The sequence below is a fragment of the Nymphaea colorata genome, chromosome 9 (assembly GCF_008831285.2).
Source record: "Nymphaea colorata isolate Beijing-Zhang1983 chromosome 9, ASM883128v2, whole genome shotgun sequence".
Lineage (NCBI taxonomy): Eukaryota > Viridiplantae > Streptophyta > Magnoliopsida > Nymphaeales > Nymphaeaceae > Nymphaea > Nymphaea colorata.
In genome coordinates, this window is record NC_045146.1 from 16948950 (window position 1) to 16961683 (window position 12734).

At 38.2% G+C, this 12734-nt stretch overlaps 1 non-coding gene across 1 annotated transcript; it reads right to left on the reverse strand.

Moving 5' to 3' along the window:
* Positions 1-507: 507 nt before the first annotated feature.
* LOC116261609 (U6 spliceosomal RNA) lies at positions 508-606 on the reverse strand. Its single transcript, XR_004174314.1, has one exon. It is a non-coding gene; the product is annotated as a U6 spliceosomal RNA (small nuclear RNA).
* Positions 607-12734: the final 12128 nt, after the last annotated feature.

Genomic DNA, 12734 nt, shown 5'->3' on the forward strand with positions numbered 1-12734 from the left:
ATTTTTTAAGAAAACAAAAATTTTTATAAAACTTTTTTTTATGTTGTCATCTCAAAGCTGCCTTAACATTAAGCATATTAATTATTTGAGTTACAAAGCTTTTCTAGGGAAACTTTTGGTATTTTAACTTGTCCACTCCATGATCATGCCGTAATTGGTAGGTACAAAACCGAGTAAGGAATAAAAAAGACCTCTTGAATTCATGTTAAAAGTGTTTTAAACAAAATATGAACCTTTTAATGTGTTTATAAACACTAATTTAATATAAATCATACTTTAGTTTAAGGCATTTTGAAAAATTGATATTTATACTACCAAAATTTTGATGTTATAAGAGCCGTTGATCATTTGACTATTAACATTATTTAAGATAGGAAACAACTAACTTAATATATGTTTCTTATCAAATCACTCTTAAGATTATAGCTATAACGTTAGGTATATATATATATATATATAAAGTTAACTTGCTTACATCTAATGAAAGCTGCATTTTACCAACGAGCAGAAGGATTAGAACACATAGCCATATGATGTCATCCTCGTGCAAGGCCATGCTAATATTCTCTGTATTGTTCCAATTTTATTGGATGTCTCTGAAGAGAGTAGCTGTATGCTCATTGATTATATGCGGTGCTAGATGTTGTGTCCCCAGGTTACTAAAAATTGTAGAAAATTCATCACACGCCACAATTACTTTGTCTATTACAGGAAAAAATATTATGGGCTGCACCGTGCCTAGCTAGATTCAGGTTTCTTAGCTTTTCAAAGTTTTGAAGTCGACATTGCGTCAAAACTTCATTTCCATGAATAAAAAAAACTCCTGACCATACGGAAAATCTCACAAAGAAATTGAAAAGAGGTTGCCATATTTCTGAGCAGTCTCGTCCCAATACATTCCAAAAAAACTATATATCGGATTCTTTCCTCTTCAGAGAAGAGAAAAACTCCACCTACAATAAGAAACCGATAAAAAGGAAAAGCAAACTTGAGATCCATTACTTCCAACAACTGAACTAGGTATCCGAATAACTTGTGTTGGATCAGAAGATGAACAAATCGATGCTCAAAAATGTCACCAAATTAATGTAGGCTTCAAGCTGAGTTTTAATACACTGACAGTGGCAGAGTAAAAAATTTTCGACAGAAGGATAATGATACTTTAAATTTTAGACCCTTTAAGGGGTTACTAATATGTAAATGAGTAAATAATTATATTCTTAATCAAGTGTTGAGTTTGACATCTACCAAATTAAAAGTTTGTTCTATCGTTAACTCTTAAAATGACAAGGCATGTAATATAGGCAGTGGCAGAGCCAGGCATTTTTAGTTGAAGGCAGCAATGAATGCAACTCCCAAAATGACAAGGCATAAAATATAGGCACTGGCAGAGCCAATTTTTTTTTAGCTCGGGTAGTAAAATAATAAGTGTTAATAGCGGCGTCGAAGGAGTTAGTGTGTCTGCTCACAGATGTGTTAGGAACGTGGCTCTCTCTCACACTTTCTCTTAAAACACCAAAAGAAGAGAAAATCGAAGAAGAGAAAGAGAAAAAAAAACAAAGATTTACAGGTTTCAAAGTTAGAATTCTCCTACGTCCACAACTGCCACAGGGAAGTTTCTTGACTACCACAGAAGAATCAAAGAGTACAAAAGAAACAGCCCCCTTCATAAACATGAGGACATGAGGATTAGGCCAGACCCGCAATATGCAAAGATTACATAGGAAAGCATATAAAATATAGATCGGGCTCCACACTCCAACAATATTTTCACACCTGGCTCTGCCAAAGAAGCGTTCCATGTGGACTTGTGTCTGTTGAGGTAGCAAGATCCAACATATAATAAAAGAAACTGAGTTCCTTCTTCTTCAAGTTAAAAGAATACAAAAGTTAATGATCAAATACTGAGTGGTTAATCGAAGTTAGGTAATGGGAGCCATTAGTTCCAAACACCTGGCAGACTGAACTGTCAAACCAAATATTGAGCTGGAAAGATTTCTCCTGCCAGTGCATCTCATGATGATGGCGACCCTTCAAAGTCTGGGGAGGTTCATCAGTGATAGATTAGTATCACTTTTGAAATTAAATGATTTGTTGAACCAGATCCAAGAACATGGTTATAGAAAAAGGACATATGGCAGGGGGAAGATAGATGATTCATCAACAATTTAAGTCTTGTCTACTTCATCTAGGAGAGTACAGAAACTGTTGGTCTTTCATCCTTCACACTCATCTACCATGTGGAGGACTAAGAAAAATGCTTTAATAAAAGGAAGTTGTGATCCAAAATGAAAGTAGAAAAAGAAAAATGTTATGAGATTTTAAATAAACATCTTGGTTTTTTTTTCCTTTTCCTTTTCTATATTTTTTAGTAGAAAAAAAGGAAAAGTTGTTAACTTCGATCAAGTTATTAACATTTTTTTAGAAAAAGAGTAAAGAAACCGGAAATTGGGTTTTCTTGTTTACTAACGTTGCGTTTGATTAGCATGGATCTCAATTCTGCAGTTTTGAGGTCCAACCCACCCCCTCCAATAAAAAAACACCCTGTTGGACATCAAACCTACGCGTTTTACAATGTTATGTGGATTCGAGATCTACGCCAAGCAGGTTTGATCCTGAAACTCAAAGTTCGTTTAACAAACTTTGATCCGTAGTAAACCAAACACAACCTAAGAGAGAAAAATTATTTAACTTGTGTTGCTATCTCAAGAGTTTCTCTAATTAATTCCTATATTCGATTTGTTTCAAATTGATGGAAAAACTTCAGTTTTTCCTTGGTATAAATACGCCACGGAGCAAACAAGACTCTAATTTGTGCTTTAGAAGCATGGAACATAACAAGAAAAATTTAGGGAGAAAATACAAACCACAACAAAAAACGTACTTTTGCTTGAATATCTAACTTCTACAGATGGAACAACTATTTGGCATGACATAGAGACCCATTATATAATCAGATCAGATGTTCATGGATCTGGTCGGATTCAGTTTTTTCAAGCAGAACAATTCAGCTTTCTGAGTCATGTAAAAAAAAATCATAGGAGGACGTTTGATTATCTTGCCCCTTCTATTTAAGGGTTTGATCTTACACAGGCCTCATCTTAAACCCATGGTGGTAAGAGATTGTTGATTTGAAAACTATAAGTTAAATTTACTATCCTCAATATGCTTCAAATACATGGATTTACAGTACTAGAGTGGGGGTATGACTTGAAATCCATGAGTTTTAAGATGCAAATAATATTATAGATCTACACATAACCCTTGCATCTTTCAAACGAAGATCTAACATCCTGGAATCTGAGATTCGAAGGTCTTAGATCACCTGGAACATTAGGTCGAAGATATCAAACACACTCTAATGGTAATTCACATGCAAGAATGCACAACCTAGCTCGTAGTTTCTTGTTTAATAAAACAGGATCGGTTTCTTTTTTATTTATTTTTATTTATATCATATCTGAGCCAAATTCAATTACTGAACATTGGATATGTAGGATATTGCAAATTTGCAATGCGTACGTTTGAATTAATCATAGAGCCAGAAATTTAGGTCTGGGCAAACAAGATAGTAAAATGAAGTCTGATTAGATTACTAGTCGTTGCAGCAGGCAGGTTGGGTTTCAACGTCCATCGCAGGGTAGCTCGTGGCGAATGCCGGAAAACCCACAGGATTTGTTTTGGTTGCAGAAACAGACGGAAGTATCGTCCCATTCCACAGAATTCTGAAAAAATAAAAACTATCTAACTTGGATATGATACCAGAACTAGCCGTTCGAAAAAATCTAATACGAAAAAAAAAATCTGATCTGGTTCGGAGTTGGATCTGAATGTACATAGATATTCAATCGTATTCAGATTGAATGTAGTTTCAAATAGATATCCTACATCCAATACCCTACATTTAAAAATTGGCAATTGGATTTAGTTTAACACATTCGGATTCAGATGTGAATTTCAAAATTGGATTTGGATTGTGGAATCGGATTTCTGGTTCACATTCAAACATACATACATGTGAACATCCAAAAAAACAAATATAGTTAGGAACATATTCGATTCGAATCTGGTCCATTGACATCTTTTTATAAAACAGGGAACTGCTAATCACAAATGCCACACCATACAGAGCTCCCAAATTTAAGTTGAAAGTAAAGGAAATGTAGGAGATCCAGAGATTAATCCAAGCATTCATCATGTGTATAGGAGTGAGGAAGCAGTTCCTCAAACTTCATGTCAATATGATGCAAACGTAAAACCATATAATTTCCAAGTAAAACCATTGGATGGGGCAATATTTTTTTTTTTCTGTTCTCACAAAATAAGTGAATTTGTTTTTAAGACGGATCCTTTTGCATGTGCTTGTTTGAATACATTGATGAAAGGAGACAAATGAAATGAGCAGAGGAAACGTTGCACCGTGGAATCGAAAGGAGACTGCCGGGAACGCAAACGTTTCGGATTCCGATGACCTTGTTCCATCAGTATCAGGATTGGACAAGTGAATTTAGCGCGTCCAAATAAAAACTACATGACATCCTAGCCATTTGCATCTTCTCAAATTGCTCAACTCCTTCCAACAGACAAAAAAAAATCTTATTCCAATTCATTGTGCACAGTCCTGTTTACTAGCCATTGACAGTATCTGGATCTTGTTTAGGGACATTAAGCATTGTTAGGGGACGGGGTATTGCTGGCAAGGAGAGGTGTTGTAAGGGTTTCTGGTCTAACGCAGCACACTGGCTCCTGTGTTCGAACCCCTCGCACACAACAGAGTAATGGGCATTTCATTTTCATCATTTCTCAAAAAGTTCATGTTTATGTTTATCTTTTTCTTGTTGTTTTTTGTCCTTGGTGGAGGTTGGGATGTAAACAGATTTAAGTAAAAGTAGCAAAAACATTTTGAAATTAAAAAAAAAAAAACATGGGCATAGGATCTGTTTGGAAAGCACCATGATGGCATGAGTTCCAAATGGGCGACCACATTTTAAAAAAGGGAAGTGGTGTTCCTAATGACTATATATAATCTTAAGGAGCCGTTTGGCAACAATGACAGAATGTACCTGTTTTATATATCTATTTCAAATATTGAGGCAAATTCATAAAAAGTTGTGTTATAGTATCTAGGCCTGGGCATTGGGCCGGGCCGGGCCGGCCCGGTAATACTCGACCTGTCGGGCCCAAAGACCTGGCCCGGCCCCGGCCCGATTATTAACGGGCCGGGCCGGGCCACCACCTAGACAACTAGTCATTTGCAAGCATATTGGGCTGGGAATTGCTTCTCAATACCAATAGATGGAAATTGAACCTGAATTGGTTCTAGAGCAGCAAAAAACACCAACATTACAGTTCGATCCCATGAATAAATGACTGCTATTGCGCTCATCTTGGTCAAATTTTATGAAAAAAACACGACTACCAGAAATTTCAAGAAGTTAATAAAATGTGCACCTTCTGTATAACTCACATTCATCTGAAACAAGAATACGATCTTAAAAATTCAGAAGCGAAATCAGAAAGAGCACATGCAGATCCACAATCATGTCCTGGATTGCATGTGCGGTTTTTCACAAAGTACAAAAGAAATGGGTAACACAACATCTCAGAGAGCCACAGGTCCACAAGGTGCTAAGAAGGCATTCTTCATAGAAGCTATGTCCCACAGGAGATCAAATGAACGAGTCTAGAACACTGAGTCAAACACTTACTGCACTCTTGAAGGGACAGTTCTACTCCTACCCACTTTGAGAAACCATACACCTCAGCTCCTCTGATCAGGTTACTTTTGTTTCACAGTCAAATCCATCTTCTTCTAAATGAGATCAAGAAACTCTTATATGCTTAGGAAAAATCACCCATCAATTCAAAATATTGGGAATCTACACAAAAGGAAAGAGGGCAGACAGTAATGTATCTCACATAGAGTGAACTAAAAATTGTACACAAAAAAATTTGCTTAAATAGCACGTGTTCTGAAAACCAGCAAATATCCAGCAACAATATAAGCAAATTATTTCTCAATTCAATAATTAATCATCCGTTAGAAAGCAATGCTGCTAGCTTAAGAGTTCAATGACTTAGTCCATTGAACTACGAAATACAAGAGAAAGCAGTTTCCAAATGTTTTCAACCAGCAACTGACTCCGAATGCAGCAATTGTTCCATCATAATGGAGATAAATAATTTTCCTACTACTGCTTCAACGGATGCAATGTAGATATGTAAACTGGTTTACAGTTTGAGCATATCAAGGAACTTGGAAAAGGAAAGAGGATAGAAGGAGATGTTCCACAACCCAATGTGCATGCTGTGACATATATGAAACATTAACATATTATTACTATTGCCAAACAGCCCCTAAGGATGACACTCTATTGGCAACTTTTAGTTATATAAATTGAGGATGAAAACGCGTCATGTATGTTGCCTTTTTTTTTTTTTGCTGCAATTTGATTACTACTTTGCACATAAATGGGTCTTTGGGAGATATTCCAACAACCCCTAGACGAAGAACAGTTGTCTGATCTTCCTGTCAGCAACTTGTGAAAAATTATGAGATTTCATCTCTTTGTTTACCCATATGACGTTTTGACTTCATAGCAGAGACCTGGACCTCCTTGAATTTCATCTCTTATGGTCCATCAACTTGGTCGCATTCACAAGTTACTCCTAAAATGCAAAAGCATGCAGGACCTTAACCCTTAATTAAGGGCCTTCAGATGGAGATGTAAATGAATTTATTCTGATCCATTACGTGGAATTCTATGCATTTGCTTGGATATAGTAAAGAAATCATATCCAATTACTAATCGTATTGAGATTTCCATGCAGCTTCAAGACTGAATGTGAATCCGAGTTCGATAATTGAGTGGAATCTAATAAAGATCCAACTTGATTACATATAAAGCTCAGACCATATGCTGGTCCAATCTGAACTCGGTTTTTTTGAAAAAGGTCGGAAACCACGTCCACATTTGAATGTTACTGGACGAAATCAGATCAGGTCGAATTCAACAAAGACTGGATCCATCCCATACCCGAGCCGTTTTCATTCCTAGCAGCAAGGGTCCGTGATTATGGGAAACGGCAGATGTTAATTTTATCTTACCCCTTTTCTGTATTTTCCATATGAAAGTGTATATAAATCCCTTGTGATGAGTTGATGATATGGGGTAGATGCGGAGCCACATATGAGCTGGTGTGGACAGCCCCTCAAGATATCTTTATATTCAACTAAAATATTTTTAAGTATTTGGTCTGCTTTTGTATATGAGTACCCAATATGAACATCTGTGAAGAGTGCTCCATCCAGAAAATTTTTCTGGCTCCAAAACTGATATAGATTGAAGATTTTCTTTTCCTGTCTACCATCTCTTTACATCATGTTACTTAATGCATAGCATTGTTACAGCAGACCAGGTGTTCCCCTATATGTTCATTTGTATCTGTTACTATTCTTTTTAGGTGTTCACTAAAGCAATTATGTCTTTAATGTTGATTTGAGGCAAATGTGAAATGATGATATGCTCAAAGTATGTTTTCGTTTTTTTTTTTTTCATAAGGACTCTTATGGTTTTAATAGCGTAATTTCCCCTGTTTAACCTCAGTTGTTTTAGTTCCAAGCGCGGCTAGTAACCCAGATGACCAAATGATACACCAAATTAATGTACATGAACTGCTAGGCCTGATCAACTTCTCCACTTTTTTCGTCTCTTCGACTTAGTGGCTTGTTGATAATTTATTAACTATCCTTATATCATAGTGTGACCGTTATTAAAGTAAAAGGCAAGTAGAAAAGCGTTCTCAATTTCTTTTCTGAGAAAGTTATATTATGGCCCTAACATGAGAGCACATGTAAGGTAAGTCTGGGCATCAGGCCGGGCCGCCACCGGTTACCAGTACCCGGCCAGACTTGGGCCCAGGCCCGGCCCGATACTTAACGGGTCAGGCCCGGGCTTGATCCAGTGTTCATCGATGGCTTGACAGACTCGTAACTTAAAAAAAAAAAACTTTTTTTTTGCCCCTTTACTTATGTTAGGGTTTCGATTTCCACTTCATTTGAATGTTTTTCATAGTTTCCTTTCATTCTTCTCCCTCGTGGCTGACACCATGACCTCGCCGACTGCTGTTCGGCTCTATGAGAGTCATCGTCCCCGTTGAATGCCTCCACCAATCCTCCCCATCGCTCATCGCCAATGGCTCTACGACTGCCGTCATCGCCACGCCATCACCACCGTCCAGGGGCGAAGCCAAGATTTTTTCTAGGGTCGGGCCAAGACGATTTGCGGGCCGGGTCAGGGTTGGGCCAAACTAAAAAATTTGATTTTTTCAATGTAAAAAAAAATAAAAATTCCTGGAATCACCCGGGGCCCCCCCTCCCTCCGCCCCTACCACCGTCGCCTTGTTCTTTCTCTCACTGACCTGGTATTGGGCCGCCACGTGTTTTCGATTCTTAAGCTCTCACAGGGGACGGCTGATGACGAGTGCTTCATCTGACTTTCTCCTCTATCTCACAACATTCTAGCAACAAGAAAAGGGAAAAAGAAACAAGAAATGAAAGCAACACAGTGGGGAACGGAGAGAGAGGTCTGTCTCTCTTCCTTCTCTTTGATTTCTGTCAAGCTACAACAGTATAGCAGTGAGTCTCACTCCTTGAAGAGGGAACGTATGACCAACGAGAATGCAGTGTTTCCTTTCAAAAGACGATGAAAAACAGGGGAAAAAAGAACAACTGAAAAAAAGGAGGGAAAGCTTGAAAGGGGTGGAGCGAGACCCTGCAGGAGGCCAAGCCCGGGCGAATAATCGGGCCCCGATGCCCAGCCCTAAATTGTAAGGGGTCGAACATGGGATTCTATGTGCTGGCAAAAACACCGAAGCCACTCTACTCGGTTTCCCTCTTATTTAAATCCTGTGAATTGCATTGTCTTTGTTTCCAGATAGCATACATTTTAATGGAGAGATCTCTTGGGAGTGCATTTCATCTTATGCCGCTAACATGGAAAGACATGTTCCCACCTTGTATAGAAGGGCATTTTGGTAATTTTGTAACGATAAATTTCAGGTTCCAAATTTGCCCTTACATGAAGGGGGCCTTCCATTCAACCATCATTTTGATCATTTCCAGCCCATACCTAGTCCCTTCTCAAGAGTTATAACACATAACCAGCTCAGAACATTTGACCTTCGTTTTGACCGTGGATTCAATTGCTCATGTTCTTTCATTCCCATACTAAATAAGTTAAGCGAGTCGTATAATCGAGTCGAGCTCGAGCTTGTGTTAGAGAGCTCGACTTGAGTTTGAGTCGCGTTCGAGTCGAGTTCGAGCTCTTTGAGCCGAGTCGAGCTCGAACTCGGCTCGGCTCGTGTGCAGCCCTCCGTCGAAGTGATTTAGTATATATATATATATATATATTACCACTGACTCTTACTCTGTCACCTGCCAGCTTCCACACTCGCCAGCCAAACCACAAGATGCTGACCATCTCCTAGACAAAGTTGCTCCGCACACCCACCATGTCCTGCAAAGTTAAGCGGAAATTAACCACATAAATTATTTCATTTTGCTCCTCAAGCTCCCTCCAAATTAAAGGTGTTTATACTTGAGCAATGACGGAGCAGCTAGGAGTTTTTCGTTGAGGGGCACGTGAATTATCAGCTCAGGTTTAATGTGGGCGCCCCATGTAATAACAAGGTAATTTTAAAATTTTGAACTGAAACTTTTGATGGGCTGGTATGGGCCCCCACGTATCTCTACCACTAGAATTACCAATAAAACAGGAATGCATTGGATCAAACAAGATTGCATTTATGCGAAAAACCCAACATCTTAAAGGGGTGCTGGGCAACCACAACATATTATTGCTTCATGTATCTATTCCAATCGTCAAGGTAGATACATAAAATAGTAACATATGTTATTACTACCAAAAAACCCCTAAACTTACTGTTTAGTGAAAATAAAAACATTTATATAAATAATATTAAACAAATTCAGAGGGAAAATATTGCGTGCATATGCATCGTGCGCCACAACCGTTTTTACTGGCCCAACAGTTTTTACTGTTTAGGAAAAGGTTTTTTTTGAAGGATCTCTAGTGATGTTTTCAGAAAAACGTCACTCAAAGTCTAACCCAGTAACCCGTACTGATGCTTTATTTTTTTTGGTGCAAGTGAATGGACAATTTATTGTGGTTATTGTGTCGCATGATATGCATCACAGTGTATATTTTGTAAGTTCTAACAGCAGCAACCGTTTTTTGCACGCTCTGACAGAACTACTGTACACTACTTGTTTTATTGCAACTAGCCTTAGTAATATTGTCGATTCTTCATTGGTCAGATTCAATTGTTTCACTTGCTACATGTTGCATACTTGATCATGTTGATCAATTCCATTGTATTTGTATTGGTTTTGCTGCTCAATCTCACCGTGTTTGGACTGTAAATTTATTATTGCATTCACTAGAAAATACTTGATCAACAAACAATACAAGATGAAAAAACCACAACCTTTTTAGGAGCTAAACTAGCTTGCCGAGTGTTGGAGTGTGCCAATCGGCAGAATAAAGGCACACTCCAACACTTGGAAATGAAAACCCACTTGAATGAGATGGAGTTACATGAATCAGGGCAGGGTGGTGCACACAGCAGACATGCACAAAAAAGAAAAAGGGAGGAGGTGGTATATGTGCACACAGATTCTCCCTTGAACTTCCTTTCATCCTCTCCACTTTGATTTGCATGTTTGTTTGCATTGGATTGTGAGAGACTCTCAGTCCGTCTTGGGCCATCTTCCACGAGGCCGGCCAAACCACATGATGCCGGCCATCGTCATTCTGGATACCAATCTCCTGCAAAAGCGGAAAACCATGGAAATTAGAGCGTCCTGCCATTCAAGCTCCCTCTAAAAAGTGTTGATGATTGAACCTTGATATGGCTGCGGCTTCTGGTGATCAATAATTTGAGTTTGAGTAGTCCAAACGGTTGTTTTTAATTTATTCTCTGGTCTTCATTTTCGATAACTGAAGATTGGTTCAGATTGAACCGGATGTGTCCACAAGTCAGTAAACCAAGATAACGAAAATTTTCGAAGCTTTATTGACGGCGACAACAATCTTATCTTTTTGGATCTGCTGCACCCCATCGAAGACGGCTTACATACCAGACATCGCCGGTGCATGTGGGAGGCCCCAGAAAAACAAAGAGGATGCTAGTAATTTTTTTTTTTTTTTACAAATTTTGAAGGAGGCACGTTCATATTTTTTACGCGTTGAAAAATATTAATCTTCGCTCCGCCAAAGCATCTATGGCTCTTATTTTTAGTTGTTCCTTTACTGGAATATTTAGAGTATTCAGTTTGGCCAAAATTAACATGTCCATAAATTCATATATTCATGTATTAGGGAGGGAGAAATGAGTCAGCATGTTGCTGGATGGCTACATATTTAACATGCGTCGTTAAAAGCACAACAAATTATCATTAAAAATGCCGCTACAACGTAAATTGTTTCTTGTGCTTGCTTTTAACAATGGTTTGTTAATATTTAGTCATCCACCAGCATCAGTAAACCAGTTCGGGTTTCAATTCGTTTTTATTTTAATTAAAAGTTTTCATATTATTTGTAACGACCTAACTCATACTGAGTTCGGGCTCTTGATCAAACGGATCTCAACCCACCTCCTAGCAGTTTTGGTTTCAATCTATAAATGTTAGGAGCTAAGGGTTAAAGGGTGGGTTGAGATCTGCCAGACCATGGGCATGAGTTTAGTGTGACTCAAGTCATTAGAGCACCGTTTAATACTTGGACTTGAGGTTCTACACATATGAATACATGTGCTTTAAGGAGAGCAACTTATAATATCTCACCAGTTTAGTCTTGCATCTTGAAGGACTTATAAAGAGGGTTGTTAAAGTGGTTAATTATCTTGGTTTCAAACATCCACGGGTTGAAACCAAAAGAACTGAGATGAGATCGGTCGATTCAAGAAGCAGGTCATTACATTATTTACTCTATAATCACCCTTATTTTGGCACGAATGAGGGCATGCCAGATGCGCATGTCAGGATCAATATGACTCAAAAGTATGATATGCAATGTAGATGGTCCCTACTAAGGCAGGAGCGTCATTTCCTGTAGTATGAGAAGGACGGGGGAGTTCTGAGAAGGAAAGGTGCAGAGAACGGACCAAGTCTCTGTAGGCCGGGAGAGGGACAGCGGGATTTAAGTCTACGAAATAGGCCCTTTGTTATCTGGTGGCGACAAGCCTTAGTTTCTCTTTCTCAAAGGAGAAAAGTTGGTCGTATGTATGTTTAAAGAAAAAAAGAAAAGAAAAGCTTGACGGAACAAGTCACGTGAGAAAAGTCTATGCAACACAATTTTATTGTGGGTGTGAAATATTTTATTTTAGAGTGTAGACAAATCAAGTTTACCATCTAAATTTTTTAAAATTTTAAATTTGGCCCCGGTAGAGATTGTAAAAATCATGTAATGGCCCGCCGTTGAGTTTGAGGAGACTCTTGACTCAATTTATAGTTGGATTTGCATGGAAGAATCTAAATTCTCCACAGCAACTTTGATTTTAATCTCTTCATTATTATGCCACCCAAACATCTGCCGCCACTAGTAATCTCCCTCTGTAAATCCTGTTCATACAGAAACTTCCTAGAAATTAGAAAGGAAAATATTTCCTTCGAAGGAAATCATTTTATTTATGTTTTTAAAAAGCTTCATTGA